The sequence below is a fragment of the Rhinolophus hipposideros genome, assembly GCF_964194185.1.
Source record: "Rhinolophus hipposideros genome assembly, chromosome: 4".
In the NCBI taxonomy this organism is placed as follows: domain Eukaryota; kingdom Metazoa; phylum Chordata; class Mammalia; order Chiroptera; family Rhinolophidae; genus Rhinolophus; species Rhinolophus hipposideros.
The window spans coordinates 62,705,460-62,731,578 of record NC_138050.1 but is presented as its reverse complement, the minus strand read 5'-3'; the positions used below and the strand labels follow the sequence as shown (position 1 = coordinate 62,731,578).

The following is a 26,119-nucleotide window of genomic DNA, read 5'->3' as shown; positions in this document are numbered from 1 at the left end:
TAAAAAAGGGAGATCACAGAAAAACCTAAGTCAAAATCTGGGGTGAATTTCTACACAGATCATTTTCACCTTTCTCCTTTTCTACCATAAAAGATTTTTGTGATGCTTTGCCACAAGTCAAAGGATGCGACTCTCTTGGTGGCTTGCTCTGAAATCTAGTTCATGAGGATTATCCAGGTCTATTTATAAACCCTAATGGATGCAAAATTACAAATATAAGTGCTCTCACCTAGAAAAAAGAAGCCTCCATTCTAGAGTAACTGTAACAGAAATATTACTCTCCATTCTCTGAGACCCCTCATGTGACTTAACTTCTATCCTAGCTGAAAATTGAAAAGAAGATGGGCCCCCCTGGCCCACGATCACCTAGAGCTCTGGGCCAAGATAGCTTAACCAGAATCTTAGAAGATCCACAAAACCAGACACAGACACTGAGCTCCCAATAGCAGAAATAATACAAATCATGATAAAGCGGGCTTTATAGAATAACGGGGGGAAACACACAAGCCCACAAAAAATTTAAGTTCCTAACTATAACAAACCTAAAAACTGGGCTTTTCTTGTTTATAGGTTCATTGAACAGGGTTTGAGGGCAGGTAAGAGAGAAGGCACAGGCACGGAATGAATAACGTCCAATTTCCTTTATTGCTATTGTTTTACCCCAGGTATAAAGCACTGTGGTTTGATGAAAACTGCGCCTCTCTTTACTTTTGCTACTTAGGTTTTCTCTCCTCCACACGGAGATGCTTACCTACACTGGTATCACTCACAGAACAAGTGCAAAGACACCACCATCCTAAAGTTTAGGGATCAGGCTGAAGGAGAAAGGAGGAAGAGAGGCTCCAACCCCCTTTCCTCCGAACTTGTCTTTACTCTGAGCCATTTCTAAAATCAATATGCCATGGAGAAGATTTAAAAAAAATGGTATCTCAGAATTACGCAGTGCATTCTTACCTTCCCAGCTCAGGAGAGAGGTTTTCATCCACACATTTAACAGACTGAGAAACTAAATCAGTCTTGACTTGCTGTTAGTAGACTTCACGTAGGGAGAGAAAGGTTCTCACCCATTTTTTTTTTTTTTTAAATAAGGGTCTATTTGAGCCAAACTGACAACATAGGTCAGGGAGCAAGATCTCAAACGCACTCTCATGCATTTTTTATATAGAAAGCTTCTGCTGTGAAAATTTCTTAAATGAACGAACAGGAATGAATAGCCAATTACTCTACTACTTGGAAGTTCAGCGGCTTAACTGATTCTCTTTAACTTACACAGAGAATATGTTAAGAGTTGGAGGAGGAACAATTTCCCTCCTAGGTATATACCCAAAGGAACTGAAAACCAGGACACAAACAGATATTTGTACACACATATTCAATGCAGAATTATTCACAAAAGCCAAAAAGTGAAACAACCTGAGTGTCCATCCAACAGATGAATGGATTTTTTTAAATGTGGCATATACAAAAACATATAATATAATTCAGCCATAAAAAATAATGAAATTCTGATACATGCTACAACATGGATGAACCTTGAAAACATTATGCTAAGTGATAGAAGCCAGGAACAAAAAGGATAAACATGTATGTATGATTCTATTTATAAGGAGATACCTAGAATAGGCAAAGTCATAAAGAGAGAAAGTAGAACAGAGGTAACCAAGGGCAGGGATAAGGAACGGGGGGGTTACTGCTTAATGGATACAGGGTTTCTGTTTTAAATGATAAAGAAGTTGTGGAAGTAGATAGTGATGGTAGCACAACAGTGTAATTAATGCCAGTATACTATACACTTAAAAATTGTTTAAATATTCTCAAAAAATTAAAAATACAATTACCATATGATCTAGCAATTCCACCTTTGGGCATATATCCAAAAGAATTGAAAGCAGAGACTTGATGATATATGAGGTGTGATCAAACAAGATGGTGACTGTTTAAATAAAAAAAGTTAAAAAAAAATAAATAAATAAATAAATAAAGTTAATTACAGTAAAAAAAAAAACAGTGCCATTAACCCTCCTCAAAATCCTCCCCCTCCCTTCGAACACACTAATCCCATCACTCTTGTCACTTTCTGAAGCAGTTCTGGAAGTCCTCTTTCGTGAGTGTCTTTAGTTACGCTGTCGTGGCTGCCTCGATGTCCTGAATCATTTTGACTTTGGGGAAGAGTCAGAAGTCGCACGGTACCAGATCTAGTGAATAAGGTGGATGAGGACACACCGTAATGTTTTTATTTGACAGAATTTGCCGTACCAGAAGTGATATGTGACACGGAGTGTTGTCATAATGGAGGATGATTTACCGCACACTTTTCTTTTTTTTTTTTTAAGGAGGACGCAGCTCACAGTGGCCCATGCGAGGATCAAACTGGCAACTTTGGTATAATTAGCACCACGCTCTAACCAACTGAGCTAACCGGCCACCTCCTATAGCACACTTTAAAACATACCTTCTCTCAACCATAGCTCACACCTGACTGCACCAAACAAGTTGAAACTTGTCACACACTTTTACTAATGTTCCACATGCTGCTTCCCTTATTGAAGACTCCTGCTTTTCCATTGGATGGCACTCAGCAGCAACATTCACCTTATTTTGTGATCACAACAGAAAGGCTCCATGTCACACATCACTTTTGGTATGGCAATTTCTGTCATATAAAAACATTATGGTGTGTCCTCATCCACCTTATTCACCGGATCTGGCACCGTGTGACTTCCAGCTATTCCCCAAAGTCAAAATGACCATGAAAAGATAAACTTTTTGAATCGATTCAGGATATTGAGGCAGCCACAAAAGCGCAACTAAAGACACTCACGAAAGAGAACTTTCAGAACTCCTTCAGAAAGTGGCAAGAATGATGGGATAAGTGTGTTCGAAGAGAGGAGAGGAAGAGTATTTTGAGGGGGATTAATGGCAATGTGTCTTTCACTGTAACAATAAGCCATTCACAAAAGGGCAAATACTGTATGATTTCACCTACATGAGGTTATCTACAAAAGTCAAATTCATAGAGGCTGAAAATAGAATAGGGAAATAAGAACTGGAGGAGTGGGGAGTTACTGTTTAATAGATACAGAGTTTCAGTTGTGCAGGGTGAAACGAGGTCTGTGAATAAATGGTGGTGATGGTAGCACAACAATGGGAATGTGCTTAATGCCACTGAACTGTACACTTAAAATGGCTAATATAGTAAATTTGTGTTTTATGTATTTTACCACAATTTTTAAAAATTTAAAAATGGTTAAAATACTAAATTTTATATTAATATTCTACCACAATTTTCAAAAATTAATAAATACATCAAAAAACCATTGAACTGCACACTTTAAATGGGTAAATTATGTGATACATGAATTATATCTCAATAAGTTGTTAAAAAAAACAATTGGAGGAGGAAGGAATAGCGCTCTCTGGCTGTCTGCAGGCTACCATCCCCGCTGCAAGCCAGTTGTCCCACTCATCCACTTTTGGTGCCTCACCTTCCTCCCCTTCCTGACCCCGAGGCCACACACAGCACGGGAGGGGGGAGAGGGGGGAAGAAGCACGAGGACCCTTTCCTCTCCCCACAATGTCTTCACTTATTTTTGCAGCCTGGCACACAAAGGACACATGAGAAATGGCTGCATGAGTGAGCTGAGTGGAGAAACTCAACTCAGTAAGAAAAATCATAATTGCATCCAACAACTTATTAAGGTTCTCACTAGCACTGCCTTGGAAGTTTCAAAGGATACAACATTAAATACTGCTTGATTATGAGAAGGCAGGGTTCTTTGGAAAATCCAATAATGCTAGGAAAAAGAGAAGGCACCGGGAAAACAGTGAGAGCAAATGTGAGATGGACGGACTCCATAGAAGTCATGAGCAGCAGAATACAGGAGCTGAGCAGGGCTGCTGAGGGCAGGACATTGTGGACGTCACTCATTCATAGGGTCACCAGGAGTGGGAGCCAACTCAATGACACATAACACACACATAAATACACAAATACAAAGCAGAGTAAAAAAAAAAAAAGAAAGAAAAAAAAAAGAAAAGAAAAGCCTAAAAGTACAGAGAAGTAGAGAGATTTCAGAGCAGAGAAGAAATCATTATCTAGTTGGTGCTTTTCTCATGTGCTTTTACCCAGATGCTCAATAATACAGCGGTGCCTCAGTTTTCCAACGTCTCCGTGGACGAACATTTGGGTTTACGAACACCGTAAATTTTACGGCTCTATGGTATCATTAGATAGTAAAATTCATGCTACATTTGCAGTTTTAGGGGTTGATTTTAAAGGTCGGGAACGGATTGATCCATTTTGCGTTACGTTCTATGGGGAAACCGTGCCTCGGTTTTCGAACGTTTCAGAACCCGAATGGTCTTCTGAAACGGATTATGTTCGAAAACCAAGGTACCACTGTAATCTGCCCTGAAGTAAATAACCGGGGTATCTGGGTAAAGGGTATGCAGGACTTCCTGGTTCTACTGCCTTTTTGTGTAAGTGTGAAATTCAATAAAATTTCCAAAAAACAGAATATGAAAAAGAATAATTTGCTCTATGTGTGGGGTTCCTTCACTAAAGATCAAGATTAAAGGAGCTTTCTAGAAACTTACAACAACAAAATCTGTAGAAAAGAGCAGGAAAAGGGGACTCCCTGTGAGGAACATCCTGTGGGATGGGGAGATGGCATGTTGGTTTGGGCTGGGGATATTCTAGTGAATGAAAGAAGGCAACTGCAGGACAATGCTGCACCTGGTATGACAAAGCCGGCTGGGCTTCTCTGTCTGGAGAAGAATGGGAGAGATGAGAAGAGACACGCAGGCTGGCAAGCACTCCATCAACTGTGGACAATCAAAACCAAAGGGCAGAGCAGGAAACGAGGCACAAGAAATCTGGAACTGGGTTTTAATGGAAAATTATATGCAATGATATGGGATGTAAACTATATAATTAATTACATTAATTACTACTACGCATAGAGTCAACTTTTCTCCAGCTTTCTTAAAGGACTAAGCCTGCACAGCCTCTCCCCAGCCTTAAATGAAGACAGATAACAGATACTGTGAGAGCAGCTCCAAACAGATCGTGGAAGTTTGCAGCAACTAGACCCAGGAGCGGAGGCCTCTTTATGTTCCTACTCCAAGGCATCTGGGCTTTTTCCGAAATCAGCCAAGCTTTCCAAAAGCACAGTCAGAACCAAGTATCGGCTGCATGACCATCGCAGGGACATGGGGTTTTGGTAACAAAAGTGCCTTTGTAACGGAAGGAAACAGAACCTAGTCTGCTTCTTGTATTGCACACCAAATGCTTTCAAGTGACACTTTCAAATTCCTGAAGTCTTCTTCCAATTTAGTGAGCACAGTATCTACCTGGGGGGGAAAAAATTCTGATAAAAAGCACTAAATATATTTTGGGGTCATTCTTAGACTATACATACAAAAAATAATTCTGAAAATGCAGTTGGGCGTTCTGTTTTGCCACACAGACTAATGACAGGCAAAGCAGCTTCCCTGGGCATCCAATTAGCTTCTTTTTTGACTGCTTTGGCACTTTAAATGGTGCAAATGAAGTTGCTCTGAGCTTGTCTTTTTTATTTTTTTTTTAGTTTCAGATGTACAAAATCATGTAATAGACATATTTACCCCTTACAAAGTGATAATCCCCCCGATCTAATTCCCCGCTGACATTGTATACAGCTGTTACAGTTCTGATGGTGCAGATGCCTGACCACTGCGGTGTACACCAAAGCTGAGTAATAATAAATGTCAACTATAATTTAATGTGTATATAGTGACAGAATGTAGAGTACAGTGTAGGGAATAGAGCCAGTGAGCTTGTCTTTTAAAGCAGCAACTCTCAATTGAAAACATTATCAAAGGGAGATTTAAATTCTAAATATTCAAAAGTATTATAAAGATATGGTAAACTATTATACAGGATAACTAATATTTTGCACATTAACTTTGGTGGGGAAAAAAGATGTTATGTCTGTAATGATTCAACTAGGTGTGGTCCAGCCTTCGCTCTGAGTAAAACCAGCTCCTCACCATCCAGAACAAAGAAATGAGCAATCCAAAAGTCATTTCTGAATGGATTTATTTATGTTTTGAGGCAACAAATGTTCCTCCCCAGATCCGTTTTCTAAATTAAAATAAACTTCATGGAGTATCTGTTGGGGTGGCTGCCCAGCATTTCCCCTTCCCCGTAAGACACCATTTTTCTGGAATGTCCCTTTTTCCCTGCACCCCTCCATGACAGTGGGGGTCACTCAGACCAGAACAGGCTGAAAGGCTGCCCAGAGGGGTTCTTCTCTGGAGCCGAGAAGCAGTCCCTCGCTCTGACAAAGGCAGCAGCCCTGTGCGGCCATAGGAACAGCAGTGGGGCTCCCAAAAGCCACATTCCTACAGTGACCGATGGTCCCAGCCACAGGGGCAGGTTCTAGGGGCAGACACCAGACCCAATCCAGATCTCCTCCCTGGGGGTTTAGAAGCAGGCTTGAGAGAAGGACCAGTCTCTTGCCAGAAAGCTACTCTCTCAGAGAGCCATTTCCCACTATATAGACTGGGAGCAAAGAAAAGGAATCTCCATGGAGAAAAGGACTCAAAAACTTAAGAGAGCAGCAGAGATAAGGGAGATTCTTGGAAGCTGGGGAAACCCCTCATACACCTTAATTATATCCCTGCCCTTCGGCTCTGGGAGAAACCCTGTGTCCTTAAAATACAGTCCTCTTTTTTACTTAAATTTCTTGGATTCAGTTTCTGACACTTGCAACCAAGAGTGCAAATTAATACATAGAATTCCTAGCGTGGACCCCAAAGAACTAATCTCAAAATATTAGGAGACGACACTTTGTACCTGAAGTCTTGCAGCACAAGATACAGAAGCATGGAACAGAAACAAAAATGGTATTTTTAAATCCTAACTTTTAGACAATTACCCTGCCGCTCACTCAGGTAGGGGAATTCCTGGCAGATCTGGGTGACTGGGCTTTCCTTTCACCTCTGAATTCTGTACTAAGTCACAGACTGAGGGTCAGTTTTGGAGTTGGGGTACTTCTTGCTGTTGCACAATATGCTCTCCAAGAAAGAATAACATTTATTTGAACACCTAAATGTTTCCATAACACCAATGTGCTGCTTTTAATAAAGAAAAAATTGCCTGTGACTTATAAAATAGAGGTTAAAAGTGCAAATTATAAATTTATAAGTGGAACAGCTTCAAAGCTCTTTGAAACAATAACTATCCCCTCCTTAAAGAACAGCAGTTTCAAAAACACAGATAAGCAGACCGGGAGTTCCCGACTGGCTCACAACAGACGAAAGACCAGCAGGCATTCTGCTTAGACACTAAAGTACTTGACACACACTGCACTGCCATTCACATTGATCTTATACAGATAATACACTGTAACTTTATGTTGAAAACTGGTGAGACTTAGATTTACAATTCCAAGAGAGTTACGTAACTTTTATTAGACAGTATTTCAAAAGGCAAAAGAATGTGCCAGAATCAGGGGTGGGGTGGAGGTGGCTATTCCAAGTATTTGTACAGTATCGCTCCCACAACTGTCCATGACCAACAAACCAAGAAAAATATGAAATGCCCCAACTTCAAAAGCCTAGGCCTCCGTGACTGAGACGGACAGCGTAATTGTCATACACAGTGCAGGGGCACGGGGCAGGGCGCTGGGTTCTACTAGGCCAAGCGCAGAACCAGATGGGACATCTGCTTGTTTCGAGGGCCGTGGGACCCTCTACCCTAATGCTGCATCTCCCCTCCCCCATCCAGCTCTACAAGTCCCGTAGACCTGGACCAGTCACCAGGGGTTCCCTACACGCACCCTGGTCAAACACTGGCCCACCGAAGGCCGCAGGAGCGCTTACTGTGCTCTGAGGCCACACCACAGAACGGGGCCAAGCCAAGAAACACACACTGGCTCGTGCTGCCTCTCAGCACAAGGCCTCCCGCCCTTGCAGGAACCAAGGGCCACAGGTGGCAGCCCCACCCAGCCCTGCTCTGAGGATACGCCTGCATCATGCACGGCCCTTACCGAAGTCACTGCTTTGTGGGTAAGTCCAATGCACACGTTACATCTCTTACCTCTCAAAACTTATGACACCCCCGGCCACCTCCTCACTTTGAAACACTTTTCCCTGACACCCCAACTCTCCTGGATGCTTCTCATCTCTCTGGTCTCATGGCCCAGTTCCCTGAAAGCTCACCTCTTCCACTACTGGGCCTGTAAATGTTGATGGAGCCACTTCTCGTCTCCTCTACATTCTCTCCAGGGAAAGCCACAGGAGGCCTCCAATGTTAGGTTAGGCCCACTGTGATCAGATTCTCATTCAATGTGTCTGGAGTGGAGCCCGAGAACTTGCGTTTTTAACAAGCCCCCTGAGGCTGTGGATTCCTGAGTTCTGTATCAACTCAGCACCTCTATGTGTCAGGTTCAGGGACATCTCAGTGGGTCCAGCTGGGAGCATGCTGAGGACACCTTTCTTCCTCAACCTGCTCGCTCCTCCCCCATGGCTTACGCTGGACATACAGGCACCGTCCTTGATTCCTGCCTCCCAGATCTAATCAGTCACCAAACCCTACTGAGGTTTGCATTTTGAACTTGTCTACTTCGTGTCGTTGCCACTGCCATTTCCCAATGTAAACCACCAGTGTCTCCCGTGTACCACTCTAACGGCCTCCTCCTGGGATCCCCGCCTCCAGTCTTACCCCTTCCCAGCTGCTTTCCTCACAGCCAGAATGATCGTCCAAAAACACAAATCCAACTATGTCACCGTCCTGCTTAAAATTTTTCAGGGGCTCCCAAACAAACTCAGGATAAAGTTCACACTTTTTTAAAAATGTTTTGAGACATAACTCACATACCAGAGAATTCGCCCCTTTAAAGTGTACAATTCAGTGGTCTTATATATCCACAGGTTGTGTAACCACCACGACAATCTAATTTTCATCACTCCAAAAAAAAAAAGAAAGCCACACCCATTAACAATCACTCTCCATTGCCCGTCTCCCCAGTCCCTGCCAACCACTAATCTGCTTTCTGTCTCTGTGGATTTGCCTATTCTGGACATTTCAAATAAATGGAATCAAACAGTACATGGCCTTTTATGTCTGGCTTCTTCCACTTAGCATGTTTTCAAGGTTTACCCATGTTATGGGATGTATCTGTACTTCATTAATTTTTATGGCTAACTAACATTTCCCTTTATAGATATACTACATTTTGTTTATCCATTCATCAGTTATGGACATTTGGGTTCTCTAGTTTTTGGCTATTATCCATAATGATACTATGAAGACCTACTATTATGGTTAATTTTATGTGTCAACTGGCCTGGATCACAGGTGCCCAGGTATTTGGCTAAATATTACTTCTGGGTATCTGTGAGGAGGTTTCTGGATAAAAGCAGCATTCAATTCAGTGAATTCAGTAAAGTTGTTTGCCGTCCCCATTGTAGGTGGGCCTCACCCAATCCATTGAGAGACTAACAGGACAAAAAAGCAGAGGAAGGAAGACTTTGGCCATTCCTGCCTGATTGCTTGAGCTGGACATTGATCTTCTCCCTCCCTCGGTGTTCCTGCTTCTCAGTCTGAAGTCCGAGGCCTTCAGACTCGGACTGATTTACACCACTGGCTCTCCTTGCCTCCAGCATACAGACAGCAAGCAGACTGTGGGACTTCTCGGCCTCCACAACTGTGCGAGCCAATTCCTTATAATAAATCTGTTCCTATCGGTTCTGTTTCTCTAGAAAATTCTGATTAATACATCCATGTATAAGTTCCTGTGTGAACATAGAGTCTCAATTATCTTAGATATATATTCCTAGGAGTGGATCTGCCAGGTCATACGGTAACTGTATACTTAGCTTTTTGAAGAATTGCCAAACTGTTTTCCAAGGTGGCTGCACCATTTTTCATTCCCACCAGCAGTGTATGAGGGCTCAAATTTCTCCACATCCTTACCAATGCGACAGTAACAAATAAAAGTTATTGCCTGTCTGTAGCCATCCTAGTGGGTGTGAAGTGGTATCTCATTGTGGTTTTGAGTTACGTTTCCGTGATGACTAATGATGTTGAACAGATCCACTTGTATATTTTCTTTAAAGAAATGTTTGTTTAGACTCTTTACTCATTTGTAAACTGAGTTGTCTTTTTATAAATGAGTTGTGACTGTTCTTTATACATTCTGGATACGAGGTCTGACAATTAAGTTCGCGAACTCGCCACCACGCGCTTACATTGGCAGCATTATACAAGCAGCTTGGTAAGGTTTCAGAGCCTTGGTATACTCGTATTTGTCCATTAACAAGTTACCAAAATCAACAGATTATCCAGTTCAAGCCCCTACATTTTCCATTTTATATGTTAATCCTATATTACTTACAATAAAATGGCTAGTGGGTTTGAGGATAAGTATGTTTTCACACACAAAAAAGCCCAAGACAATTGAATCCCATGCCTTAGAAAGATTTCTCTTACTGTCTTTATGAGCTAAAATTGACTGAAAGTATGACCTCCGACAGCCGCTCTGTAATGTTTACTGATAGAAAACAATGGAATTAAGCTTCTTCATTCCACAGATCACCTAAGCATTTGGCAATATGGCAAGATGTGGAGGGAATGGGAAAGTCACGAAAACAGTGATGGATGACAAAAGCCATTTGTCCATTTCCGCCTGCCCCCCCAAAAGTGACTGTACTCTTCTTCATCTTCTCTTTGTATTTTATCTCCCTTACAGCCAAAGTTCTCAAAGATTCTCTCTCACATACAAACACACAACGCTCACTCACTTACAGATGTAAATCTGTCTCTTCAGAAACTCTCCTTGCCTAGCACGCCTTCTCCTTGACTGGTAAGATGTGAACTGCAGTGAGTTATTTAACTGGCCTTACAACTTGTCATTATACAGTTTTCTAGCTCTAAACACACTTAGAATGGTCAGATCTAGACCCATGGCAGACAGGGGAGGCCAGACTCAAATGTATAAAGTCACAACTGAAGGTGTGGCTTGCAGGCAAGGCAGGCTCCCTGGGGCTTCCAGGGCGGTCTGCTCTAACCCTGTCCCACCCCCACTGCTCCCAGAAGACCCTGGTTTGCCCTCCTCCATCACACAGCTCTAATGTCCCATTTCCATGTCTTTCCAGAGCATTCCTGTACTGTTTAGTTGCCTGTATGTGTTTTCTAATTTTTCTATAACAAACATGTATTGTTCTTGTAATAGAGGAAAAAGTTATTTTTGCGAGTACCAAGGAATGGTCCCCTAAGAGTACATGACCAGCCATCTTCTTGTAAATCTAATTCAGCAAGAATTTGCCATTTTAAGTGATTTTTAAACTTAAAAATAAATAAAACTTGGATAGAGTTTACATTTACTTTCACAGTTCATTGCCCCATCCTAAGCAAACTTAGAATGACCTCATGGGAAACAAAAAAGTGTTTCAGTTTTCTAATTTGTCATGTGCTATACATCTCTGAATCTGACAAGTTTTTAAATCACAAAGCATATACTTCTAACCTTCTTATTAAGCACCATAAATAAAAGGAAACCCATTTTGACTTGGCCTGCAGAGTGATTGATTTCCTTCCCATCTCCTCATATTCCTTAAAGACACAGAAAGAATGAGGTGCATTTGTCTGCACTCACCGCCCCCCCAACCCTTCTCCAACAGGATATCTCCATCCGCTGCTTGCTTTTTGTTCACTGCTCGTAACAGGAAAACGCGCTTTCCTGCTTTCTCAATACCGAATGGGTTAGTCCTGCGAGGGAAAACATCCCTTCAGAATCCACCCCAAGGTGACATAGAAGGCAAGAGAAACAAAAGCTGGTCCATTCTTTCCCCAAATATTCCTTTGGCAGGCAGCCAAATTCCATGCCAGTTCAGTGGTTTGATATCCTGTCGCTTGGGTGGAAAAGATAGAATTATGAAGTTGCCAGCCCAGGACCCCAGAATCTGTGCTGCTGCTGTTACTGTTTGCTGGGCACCAGTCATGGCATCACCTTTCACAGAAAGAAAACCCAGCCACTGTCAGACAAGTGACAGAATTCAGAAAAAGCCAATGGAAAGGTGCCTGACTTAGAATGCAAGAGTTTTAGGAAAACTATCTAAAGAGGGAACCACTCTTCATGTGAAAAGAATGTTAAGGAAGAGTTTGGGCAACAAAAGAATCACCACTAACGCTTGCGCAGTATGTCTAGGCAGAGGCAAAGTAGAAAAGAGCAAGGACAAATAAAATATGAAAAGCAAGCTTAGGGCACGCAAAGATGTGACACCCTATTCATGTCTTGTGAGCCAAAAACACCACCCCTGGTGATGGTCCAATAGCCCCTAGTCAGACCGCAGGGAACCCCTTACAGCCTAAGCCCTGCCAGCGGGCAATATGGTGTGACAATATAATAGTTCTCCCTTGTCTGCAGTTTTTCTTTCTTTCCGCAGTTTCAGTTGCTTGCAGTCAACCGAGGCCTGAAAATATAAATGGAAAATTCCAGAAGTAAATAATTCATATGTTTTAAATTGTGCGCCGTTGTGAATAGCGTGATGAAATCTCGCTCCATCCTGCTTGGGATGTGAATCATCCTTTGTCCAGCATATCCACACGGTACACGCTACCCAACCACTAGTCACTTAGCAGCCGGCTTAGTTATCAGGTCAACTGTGTTGGTATCGGCAGTGCTTGTGTTGAAGGAACCCTTATTTTACTTCATAATGGCCCCAAAGAGCAAGAGTCGTCATGTTGGCATTTCGGATATGCCAAAGAGAAGCCATAAATTGCTTCCTTTAAGTGAAAAAGTATGTATGTATCTATAGGAAAAAACAGCACATATAGGTTTGGGTATGATTCATAGTTTCAGGCATCCACTGGAGGTCTTAGAACAAACAAGGGGAAACTATTATATACACATTCCTGCCAAATACTGGGGCTGGGCCTCGCCTGGGTGTGGGCACCGTGTGTCCAAACACTGTCCTCCACCAGCAACTCCCTCAAGTCACAAGACTCCATCTCACCGGAGCCCCCTTTCCCTCAGGGGCTAAGATGAGCACCTTCCTGCTCCCAGCCTGTGCACCCCTAGTTCCTGCTGCGCAAACCAACAACTTTAAATAAAACATCCCCAATGACCATCTCCGGAAACCTACCAACAGGCCTTTCAAACTTCTTACGGTAAACGTCCACCTCCTCCCCCAATTCATGAGGACCAATACTTTTATAAAATACAAGATAATAATAAGAACAACAACTAATAAATAAAATAAAGATTTGCAAAATATATGTCCCAAATTTTTATTAGATTCAACAGTCTTAAAGTTGCCCTCTCAAATTCTTAAAGGTTTCTAAACATTTGTTCTCAATGTCTGTATGTATCTCATTGCAGGTCAGTTATAAATAGTTCACAGACAAACTCTTGCCCATAAACTTCACATTGGGTAGCACCACCTACAGCAAGAAATGGAGGTTCAACATCTTCACATCTTCACTTCCTACTGTGCTGCTCTATTCTGAAGCCTTCCACTAAGACCTGCAGATCTTCTTCCATTGGGGGAAACTCTCATTTATCCTCCTCCTCTTTCTCTTACCATATCCCTTCCCCAACATATCTCCTGACCCTCACAAATGTCTTAGGCAAGGCTGGAAATAAAGACATGGAGATGAGTCATTGAAATAGAAGGAGTAGCTAAACTCTCTGGAAGGTGGAAGGAGCAAAGCATCAGGTCTCCGTTCTTCTGGGGATTTGCCAAAGTAGGAAGCCGAATGGGAAAACAGTGAAAGAAAAAGACATGAAAAACTAGTTCTCATTACGACCACTGTCACCATACTGCTTAATAACCAGGTAATAATAACAGTATTTGGATATCAGAGGAAGATGGAATTTCAAAGGAGAGTGATCTCTGGTTATAGGAAGCAAAGAAATCCAAGAGGAGGAAAACTGAGAACACTTTTCTAGCTGTAATTTATCAATTCATGTGGTGACTTTAGCTTCTACTCAGAAATGGTAAAGAAGCTCACATGCAAAAAGGAACTGGGGACCCTATCGTACAAAACAGTCACATTTATTTTCTCTTACCCCAAATAAGTAAACTATAGGAATGTGCACAAAAAGGGTGACAAAGTTACCTAAATATCTTGTCTCTAAATAATCGTTTATGAACCTACCATTTTTAAAGCCTTCTTTACCTTTTCCCTTACAGAGGAAGGAGAAGCAAGTTCCTTCCAGAACACTGATATGAAGCCAGAATGTCAGCCGTGCAGACACTGTGGCAGAGAAAGCAGCAGCCGATCTGGGCCTCAATGGTTAAGCGCACATTGATTATGACTGAATATTTTAAAGAGGACTAGATAGATGGTTTTTAAAGCTGGCCGCTCTCTACTAAACATTCTCTAAAAAATGAAGGTCCTTAACAGCTCACTGCTAATCCCTTTCTCTGGTGGTGGTTTACACTGGGAGATGAGATTCTCATCTGTCTGCAATGGTTTATCTGAAAGCGGGAAACCAGATAAACTTACGCTCCCCTCCAGGCCTGGTAACAGGGGTGGGAGTTCTCAGATTTCTGCATCACCACCTTCCAGGTCTTGCAGGGCTGAAACCTAAGCCTATATTTAATGCCTCCGGCTTCTAATCTCACCTAGCCAGGGAACACCAAGCTCGCCCTGGTGTGGGGGAAGCGAGGGTTATTGGTATTTATTAAATAAAAAAATAACCCGATCAAATAAGTTCAAATACCCATGTACTTTATCCCCAAATACTTCTTACACATAACTTCTTGACTTTACCCTCCTCATTACCTCTTGCTTAAATTATGGCAAAAGTCTCCTAAATAATATCTAAACCCCAGCTCTCTGTCCCGTCCACGCCGCAGTCACCTAGGCTCAAACGACACAGTCGCCATAGTCCCACAGGAATTTCTAACCTAGGTGCCCTCCAGCTCAAAAATCCATAACGAAGATGTCCACCCTCCCCCTCCGTGAGTGACCCAGGTCTGCACACCCCTAACTCTCCCTACACTTCTTCACCAGACTCGACTACTCGCTGTTCTCCCAGATACTCCCCAGGATATCCTTCCTTGGGGCCTCCACACACGGGGGCCTCTCCATCTAACATTTGTTATCCCTCAAGTCTACTTTCAGCTCAAAATGTCGTCTCCATCATGAAGCTTTTTCTCATTTCCTGGATTGGAGGTACTCTCTCTCCTGAAGTCCCTTTAACACATTACTTATGACTTTCCAATGATACAGTCTTCTATTTAAATGTGCATAAAGCTTATTTTGCTATCTTCTCTCCCCTATTACTCTTTCAGCACCATAAGACAGGATCTGTCTTACTCATCCTGGTTCTCCAAAGCATCTAACACAGTGCTTGGCACAGGTAGGGATTCAACAAATGTGTTCGATTACTTCGGTGCATGTGTGTGAAATTAAAACTCCATCTCTTCAGGTATAGTGGAAACATATTATAGATGTGGCAGCATTTATAATATACATGTGCTTGCATATTTATTTGTCAATTAAATACTTGCTCATTTCTTTTCCCAGGGGATTATTACCATGATCCACACATGCCCTTAATGGCAGAGGGGGGTAAAAATAATATAAAACTAAAAAGAAAATAGTAAAAAAATATAATAAACTAAAACTAAAAAAAAAAAAAAAAAAAAAAAAAAAAGTCAAGCCTAAACTAAGTGCATACACCTTTACATAAGAACCGACTTTAGTATGTAGGAATAAAGATGTTTCTTCACAGTTGAAAAGTGGTCTTTTCTAGAAACAATGACCAGTAACCTCAGTAATGTAATCATTAACATAACTGCAAGAGCAGGATGTCACCTTGCCTCCAAAAACCCCTATGCTAAGTATTCAGTATCTTTTACTTAAAAACCCAGGCAACAGCGCCATGCAAATCTGTGTTCCATGGAGCTTAAAGTCACTGACGATTTTGCATAAAAACTTAATTTTGTTTTCACACACAGTTCTCACAATTAGCTCAGATTATTTTTAATCTGGAGCTCCACAAAAATTGGTTTCATTTTCAGTTATGAAGAAAGCAAAGGTTTTACAGTTTTTGTACCCTCAAAAATAGTACATAAAGAACTACAATAATATACTACCATATTATTTAACATGAGTTTAAAATGCTAATATAATACTATGCTATTGACCATATTCCACATATTACTTCTGGGGCTAATGAAGGACATAACTGAGACCCAAATCCCTGCAAATTCGAGGGTCTTTGCACCAACGGGTGGGAAAGAACCAAGAGACAGAGGACTCTCAAAGGGGAGCACCACGGCTATTTTGTAACTACTAAATTGTACCCCTGAAATTAATATAATATTACATGCTAGTTCAACTGCAATAAAAATCTTTTAAAAGGAGAGGGGGACACCAACCCAAAGCCCCCTGGGTCCAGTCTATGCTTCCTTGTCTCTCTAGATTATACGCTCCTTGAGGACAAGGGCTGTGTCTTAATCATGTTTATCCTTTAGTGTTTGAGTAAATGAATGACCAGTGACTACTGGGAAGCTACTGAGTACTAGCTTTCAAATATTGTGACAACACTGCGTTTTTATCTGCTGATGTCATCATTAAGAACTCAAAAATGTCTCAAGAGCTACTAAGATCCTGACTAAAGGATAAACAGAGGACTCTGAATCCTCAGGAGGCTCCAAGACAAAACACCATGGCCTGACAAGTGGAAAATCTCAGGGAAGCCTGCAACAGAGAAGCCTGGGCTCCAGCTGGTCTCTGCTACTTGCCTCCCAAAGGTCTCTGCTGATAGACGTGAGCTCCAGGGCTGCACCAGGCCAGGCTCCAAACCAAAGGATTTGGTCAGAAAGAAGTAGCTCAAATCCACTCTGGGTTGGTCAGTACGTCCCCCGTTGTACAGGTGACACAATGCTATAAACCAGGCCAAGACGACAAAGGAATTGGCATCACAGATAGAACCCAATTCTCCCGACAGGAAATGTGCTGCTCACTGGAATATGCCAGGAGGTAACCAGTAGGGTAGGGCTACTCTAGCGTTTATTTCTCGGAGTGGAGGAGATCCAAGATCCAAGACTCCACATTGTGGAGACAGAAGTAAGTCTTCCTTTTGACAATTTCTAACACCTGAAACCATGGAAGAAGACATCTGCGATTATCTCAAATACTAGAAGCTATACTAAAACCCCCTTCCTCAAATGGAGCTCCCCATAATAGCTACCAAAGAAGTCTACCCCTACCACCCACCCTGTGGGGTGTCCAGAGCCCATAATCTGTAACCTCTTCCTCTCCCAGTTTTGAAACTCCAGACCATGGTATGTGATTTATAAAATGTGACTGTCCCCAGTTCAAGAAACCATCATCTACTATTGGTCATCTTGCCTCTCTTATGCTACCTCTTACACAGTACAGAAATCTCAACACCAAAGTGTTGACTCAAGTCTGCCCAACATACGTATTAACTCTTCCAGGAGAAAGTAACACGCAATCAGGAATCTTTGCCCCTCTCTGCTTTAAGCAATTTTAAGTTCCTTTAAAAATAAGAAGTACGAACTGGTAGTTAGAAAATAATCACAGGGACATAAAGTGCATCATAGGGAATTCAGTCAATAATACTGTAATAATTATGTATAGTGCCCGGCGGATACTAATGACGGGATCACTTCATAAATTATATAAATGTCTAAACAAAACACTATGCTGTACACCCGAAACTACTATAAAACAAAACTGAATTCAACTGTAATTGAAAACTAAAAATAATTTTAAAAAGAATGCATGCACTAATAAAATAAAAAAGTTAATACATTAACTGGATTTTTCACAAAATCACCTCCAAAGAAGTCAGTAAAGCACACATTCTTCAGTTGAAAGAACACAAATCATATAACAGCAGTTACTTCTGATCCTCCAGAAAAAAACATAATTAGCATTCTCTCAGAAAGTTTTCTTAAAAGCACAAAAAAAATTAAAAAACAAAAAATGGATAAATGAACATATTAAAAGCCTGGGAAATTTTTTTTTAAAGTCAACGTAAGAGATTAAATATCCTGTAAATTCTAGCTAGCGTAATAGTTTATAAATCAATCTAGTATACTATAAATATTATGGCACCTCTGCTATCACCATAGGAACTCTGCTTTCTACTTAAGAAAACAGAAATATGTTAGAATAACAGATTAAATAAATTCTCTAAACAAAGTTAGAAAAGTAACTTTTTCTGTAACAATACAATTTGAACCAAATTGCCATTTATAGCTGAATATTTATTTTAGTCAAGACAAAGTAGCCTGCAAGGTAAAATGACCTAGATTAACAGAGCTTATTCTACATCAAAAAAATTTAGGTTAATAGGCCCGGGAAGGTTTTTTTCTCAAGGTACACAATGATTTTAACCAAAGTATACATAAAACCATGACATTCCATTCCTTAAATAACTTATTTCACTACTAAATTAATTCTTCCTTTTTCAATAAGTTTTTGTGGAGATCTTTTTTAAATCAATCCTGTAATTCTTGCTTTTTATTTCTTTCTCTCTTCTCTCCTAATACCCCTTAAACAGAAATGTAGAAATTCCTTTCTTGGCTTGTGGAGAAAGGAACGTCAGTTTCACCTACAAACTGGGTTAGGACTAATGAAATACACAAACAGAGAAGAGATCCATGGTGTAAGTAGATGTTTCATATTCTGATATTATCTGATTATCATGGTATCTAAAAATACTTAATGAAATGCAAGTGTAAACAAAGTAAATTCAATTATTTCCTACAGTCAGTGAAAATACATTGGACCAGGAGTCATTAAACTAGATTTTCTTCTTGTTTGTAACACTAACTAGCTATATGACCACAGACAAATCGCTTAACCATGTGGATCTTAAGTTCCATATCTGTAAAATTAAGAAGCTGGACCAGATGACCTCTAAAAATACCTTTCACCTCCAAAACAGTGTGACTTCATTTCCACCTCACAAATTTCTATCAGCCCAGAGAATTCATGGTACTTTCCAGAAAAGTGTTCAAGGATTCAAGTGAGCAACTGACACATTTCCAAGAAACTCAAATTTAAATTTATATCTTCTAGACAATCCCTGCCATCCGATCAGGAAAACAATGTTAAACGTTATCCAGGTGACCTTACCCAAGTTGAAAACCAGAAATAAAAACACTATCCCTGTCTGACTAGATTTTCCAGCGGCTCAAGCAAAATAGTTTTTTGAAAAAATTTTATAAAACTAGGAAACGCAAAATCTCAGTATTTCACATGGCTGTCCTTCTATGAGCATTTAATGCAGGGTTCCTACAGTAGCTAGTCATCAATATTTTTGCTATCAAGATGCATGAGTATGTCTCCGTTCAGGAACACATTAAGATGTACGCCTGTACAAGCACTTCAGGTGTATAAGGGTAATTTTCAAAGAAATCTATTTTGGGGCTGGCCGGTTAGCTCAGTTGGTTAGAGCGCGGTGCTGAAAACACCATGGTTGCTGGTTCGATCCCTGCATGGGCCACTGTGAGCTGCATCCTTCTTTAAAAAAAAAAGAAAGAAAGAAAGGAAAAGAAAATGGTATCAGGTGCTTCAATTTTTAAAAAAAATACTAATTTGAATGTCTTATATGTAGCACCAAAAGTTCCCTCCTATATTCATTGTTGTTTTTTTTTTTTTCTTGACAGATTATTATCCATTCTCTCATTTTGAAAGTAAAACAATTCGGAAGTATTAGAATACATAAAGAACAAATCATATGCGAACCTTTTCATGTATTTTCTGCCAACATTTTCTTACACACACGTTATTTTTTACACAGTTGTGAACATACATATTTCCATATACTATGCCTTTCTCACCCAACATTATAATTTTCCCACATTATACATTCTCCAGAAGCAGCATTTTTAAGGATTATATGATATTCCTGTAGATTGCCTTCCTAAATAACAAAATCTGGCACTTACTGGGTATTTACTGTCTGCCAGGCCCTATTCTAAGTGCTATATACGCATTTGCTCACTTAATTATCACAAAGACCTATGGGATAAGTCATGATGTCCATTCACAGGATGAAGAGCTTTCTTAGAAGTGCTCAGTTTAGAACCTCTGAGACCAGGTTCTTATCCACTATGTTCTGCTGCCATCCCTAGCAAGAAAAATTCCCCTATTAATAGAAACTTGGTTATACCACCATATTTTCTATGTTCTAGAATTCAGGGACTAAACATCTGATATTTAACTTATTCCTCAAACAAAAGAAAATGGTTTATTATAGCATCTGTAAGATCGTAAAATTTTTTCATGAACAAAATACTGCTTATACTTTTTTTTAAGTGAATCATTCTGTATGTACTGTTTATAATCTCTTTTTTAATTTAGCATGGAATCAACTCTCCTTAGAACATTACTATAACCACATGACAGGACATGGATTATCTGTCAAGACAAAATGTATGAAAGTAGAGTATGTGAATCTCAAACTAAGTATTTACATAAGAGTTTGAGAATAAACTTCAAATGGTCAATGGAGACCCTGGACAGTTCACAGCAGATACCTGGTTACAGACTCGCTTTCAGATTAACATTCAATAAATGTTAATCTATAATAAATAAACGTATGTGTTCCTAACACATGCACTGACCTATCCCAAGCAGACACATCTAAGCACTATCTTAATTGAATTATCCCTGCCAACTTCAAAGACAGGGCAGCAGGGAGATTCAGACAAACCATCTGGCATTACAAAGCTCTGATCAGAGAATAAGTCTCCTTGCTACCAATTCACTGATAAGGACTCAAGGAGTCCATTAGAGAAAAAGTGACAAAGATGTAAAAGAAACGGAAACAATTTTACCATTCAAGTGCTTCTTGATGGCTTACAAAATTCATGATTCAACTGAAGGAAAAGCAGTTCCGATGGTTTTTATTAGTTGTACTTTTATGTTGTTTTGTTTTCAGATAAATGAGTTACTAAATATCTAACAGAAGAGTTAAATCAGTGTGTTCTTTTACTTACTGGAGCTCTACCAAGTTGGTGAAAACAAATGATCCTTCTAAAGGAAATTAATCTCACTTGTATCAAAATGTGTGGCTGCTTTCAAAAACTATGCAAAGATAATACAGATTTACTGACAACCTAACCAGCTTTTTCTGCACTAAAGCAAACATAGGGCAAGACCCAAAATAATATATTATGTGCAAGAATATCACCGAATTTATCAGGTGGCAATGAAAAATTAATATTATATAATGGAACCTGTATGTTAAAAAAATTAATCTGAGGGAGATAGGCTTGAATGAGTAAACAGAAACGGGTACAGGGGAGAGAAATTAGGGGCAATGAGGAATCAAAAAGATGAAAATTTGAGACATGTAAAATGTAGTCTTCAGGATTCATGCATTCATCCACAAACTATTTATTGAGTCAGACACTCAGACAGTCAGAAGAAACCATGGTGAACAAACAGTCCAGTGAGGGAAATAGACACTAAACAAATACACACACAAAGAAATATATAAATTGTGCTAACTGGTACAAAGGAAAAGAACAGGCAGGGCCTGTTTAAGTTTGGGTGGATAGGCAAGGCCCTATAAGTACAATTCCAAAGACCAAGGGGAGTGGCCTGGCAGAGGAGGAGGCGAGGAGGTGAGGAGGAGCTTCTACCAAGGTCCTAAGGTATGAGAGCCTGGCAGCCAGAGAATGTTAAAGCCGGGCCAGTGAGCAACGAGAGGGTGGTGCCTGATAAGGAGAGCACCTTACAGTCCAAGGGGAGACACTTCTATTCCAAGGGCAGTGGGAAGCACTGGTGTGTTAAGGATTCAGATTTGAAGCCTTAAGGAAAGAGTAATAATGGCAGCAAAGTGACCCAGAGAAGCAGGCCCCTACCCCCTGCTACTGCAGGGACCAAGATAAGGGCAGGAGACAGAGGGAAGCAGATGACAGGCTGCAGCAGTCATGAGTACTACTCACCAGAGTTCTGCTCATCTCTCCTTCCAGGCATACAGTCAGGAACACACATCACTGCCCTTCAGAGCGAGGGATGGCCATAAGACTTGCGTTAGCCAATGGAACATAAGCGGAAGTAACTGGGTGGAAGCTTTAGGAGCTTTCCCCCAACAAGGACCCACTACATTCAAGATGGTGGCTGTCCAATCAACCCAGGCCCCAGGACATGGACATCGTAGCCCCCAGCTACCCTCAATGGAGAGGAAGTGTGAAGGAGAAATAAACCTTTCTGTTTCGAGCCTCAAGATTTGGGAGTCAGTAGCCCATGCAGACTGATGCAGAAATAGAACACAATGGATGCAGTGACGATGGAATGAGAAAGGCAAAAGGAGATGAACAGAAGAGACAAAGGAGGAATTAGAGATTTCAAGTCGATGACTATGAAAATGATGAATGAGAATGCAAAAGGACAGCTGGTTTACAATGAAAAGTGACAATTTATGTTTCATAGATGCTGAACATAAGGGACTGGTAGGACAGCCAAGTACACATCAGGTAGGTTAGTGGAAAAACAGATCTAAGCTCTGGGGGAAAATAAAAGAACTGAGATAAAGATTTGAAAATTGCAATGAAGGTGTGCAGCTCCTTTCAGAGTAAAGGATGGAGACTAAATTCCATAAACCAATGGTGACGAAATCCTTTAGAAATGCCCTTTGGGTGATGAGTGCAGCAAGAGAACAGAGTGAAGACATAAGAGGAGAAAGGAGATCCCCAGAGTCAGTGGGGTGCTGAATGGTATCAAATGTTGCAGACATTTTGAAGACAAATTAAAAAAGAGAGGACTAAGAAGCCACCCCACAGGAACGACAGAAGCCAAGTTGCAGGGTCACACACAAGGCCACACACAAGGTCACACAGTGGTTAGTAGCAAAGGGGTAACAGAACGAAGGCAGCCAGGTCCAAGCCCCTGAACTGAACCACAAACCCCCCTGCCTTTCAACACTACAATAGAAGAATTGTCTCAAGTCATTATTCTTCTAAAACAAAACTTAATGGCACCACAAATAGCCCACGTTCCACAATTTTTTTAGACTACTGTTAAGACCTTTGCAGTTGTTCAGTACTTTATATTTTCTGCCCTGAACAGTCAGCACTATGACTTCAGATACTTTATACTGATTTCAGGTTAGTCCTGAGGAGAAATTCCCACAAATGTAAGTACATACTGGGCCAAAAATGGGAGCATTTTAAAGGCCTTGATACATATAAACCAGCTGCAAAAAGGTTATATCATTCATCAGGTTATAAAACACAAGAGACATGATTCTCATAAAATACCATGCAGATGGGGCCCCTGGAGTTGCAGAATGGTGTAGCCCTGCAAATAAGTGCCCAGTTCATCCATCCTTAGAAACACCTTTTCTATCTGTACAAATATGCAACTTTATCAGGCAAAATGGCATCTTGTTTTAATTAATGTTTCTTTAATTATTAGCAAGGATAAACATATTTTTCTGCTCTTTTTTGGCTAATTGTATTCCTTGGAGGAATTGCCTATTAATGTCCTTTCCCATTTTTCTACTGGAGTTTTTCTTTTATAAATTTATTTGTAAGAACTCTCAATATTTTTAAAAACTTAACACTATGACTGAGATACAGATACAGATAAGTAGAGTATAAATAGTGTTTCTAAGCTTACTGCTTGTGTTTTATATTTATGGAACTTGTGACATACAGAACAGAGGTTTGATTGTTTACATGGGAAGGCAGTAGGCACAGTGATTGAGAACACGTGGTCTGAAGCCACAGTGCCCAGGTTCAAGACCCAGACCCTCCACTTACAACTATGTGACCTTGAGGTGACTTACCCTCCCATGTGTAAAGACTTAACACATACGAGTACTCTGGGACATAGTAAGTGCTCAATAAACGCTGGCTCCAGATATAGTTAATCAAGATAATCAATGTTTTTCTTTATTAACATAATACAATCTTACATTTGTTAAGCACTTACTATTAAGTACTTTACACGCATTACCTTATTTAATATTTATTTTAAAAACTTTCTAAGCTAATAATACCTAACAATCCCAATTCTCAGATGAGCAAACTGAGGCTTAGGTGAAGTAACTTGCTCAAAGGCCTCAGCTCATCAGTGGCAAAGCCACAGTTCACTTCCCAAGCCCAGGCCAAACTAGTTTTTCCCTTTCATTTCATGCTTTAAAAATCCCTCTTCACCATTATATGATTGTTCACCCATGAGTTATGCTGTTTCTTTTATTGGTTTTACATGTAACTCTTATATAATATTTACTTATAATTTATTTTAGTATGTGATATAAGATGGGACTCCAACATTTTTTATGCAGCACCATTTACTGAATGGTGCACCCACCATATTAAACTACTCCTCACATGATACCCTAAATGTTTACACACACACAGATGTTTCTGGGTTTTCTCTTCCACGCCATAGACCTCTCTTCCTGTCTTTGGGTCTGCATGACACAAAACTATCACACTTACCCCAAGATTACACTCAGGGGAAGATCTCCCTAAAAAGCCTATGTACGTAGGCTGGTTTGAACCTCTTTCCTAAAATAGGTTTCAAAAAGACAGGGGAAAAAAAGTCCTTTATGATGTGTTCTCAGCCAATCATTGAAATTGTTTTCAAAATTAGCAACTGTATTTCTCAAAACTTTTCTCCTTCCTCCTAAAACTCGCCCTTCTTTGCCTAAGCGGCTCTGCTCGTTCTTGGCCTACCTGAGCATTTAAGCATTTGCTCAATCCCTCATTCTTCTCTGGAAAAAAAGCCTCCCTTATATCTGCACCTTCCAGGTCCAGTTCAATTCTTCATACACACTTTCCCAAGTACACCAGTTCTTGGTCATTTCATCTTCCTCTAGACCCTGACGCAGGCATCTGACCCTTTAAATTTGCTCCATTGTACTGTTATCCATCTTTTTACAGACGACTGACCTTTTCACCCGTTTAGATCATAAAACCTTCAAGACAAGGGCCTGCTCTAACACAACAGCATATCCTCAGCATCCAGCCAAGATTCTTAGCACAGAGCAGGCCCTCAATAAACGTGGATAAAGATTTCACAATTCCTACCCTCCCTTTTCAAATTCAAGGTGTTACTAATACCTTCTCTTCTAATATTCAAATGGACTAGAACCCAAAGAAATACAGCCTGTTGTTGATTATCTGGTTGGAGATGGGCCTCCACCCTGCTTCCTGTATTTGGGGACATTTCTGTTTGTTAGGACTCCATCGGAGGGTGGAGAAAGACAGTGAGGTGAAGCTCAGGCCAGTTCAGTTGCTGATTTACTAACATATCTGATTTAAAATTACAGCCAAAATGAGGTTTTACGTTACCTGAGCATTTCAGAGAACACCACCACTCGGGTCTCACATTACCTCAGATAATACTGGAATCTTGAGCTGGCTGAATTGGGAGGAAGGCCCAAGTCCATACTCGGGGAGATTACCATTCCGCACCTTCTGTCTGACCTCCACCAGTAACACAACAGAAAATTTAGTGATGACCTGAGTTGGTTTCTTTTCATTTCATATTGGTGGATCTCCAAGGGGCATGGGATGGTATCGCTGGCAGGGGCTTGACATGGGAAGGGAGTTTGAAGCTGAACATACTGAGATAAGATCAGTAAGGAAGCCGGCAGCCAGATGACGTGGGGCGTCAATACCCAAGTACCTGCAGCAGCAAACCCACGCAAAGAGCTCTGCCACGATACTTACACAAAGCTTTCAGAGAAACGATATTTTCAGGCGTTGGGTGGTATCCTGGTAGATGTCGGCCATTAGGATGCTATCTGTCATACATCTAAAAGACCCAAGGTAAAATGCCTCCAGGAGCTCCAAAAGCAATCACAACTCAACCCTGCTCAGGAAAGTAGTGCTGCTTTTTCTTCTGAGCTTGCATATATGTTGAGTGTGCTGCTCTCCTGACGATTCGAAACCATGGAAAGCTAATTCTGGGCTTGTGAGGACTCTTCTTTCATTCCTCAAAATCATGTTACTTTTCCAACAATAAATATTATTGGAATATTACTTCTCTTGTAAAAGCAGCTTAGAATCAAAGCCTATTGGTGGGGAAAAGGTCTAACCCATTGAACACTTTATAAATCATGATACAGTCCTATGTTTTATTTATTCTTCTTTTGCTTCAAGTCCCTGATGAGGA

General features: G+C 40.6%; 1 protein-coding gene across 7 annotated transcripts in view; it reads right to left on the bottom strand.

Moving 5' to 3' along the window:
- Positions 1-26,119, bottom strand: part of DOCK9 (dedicator of cytokinesis 9) — a 260,331-nt gene that overhangs the window by 230,589 nt on the left and 3,623 nt on the right. The window lies entirely within an intron of this gene.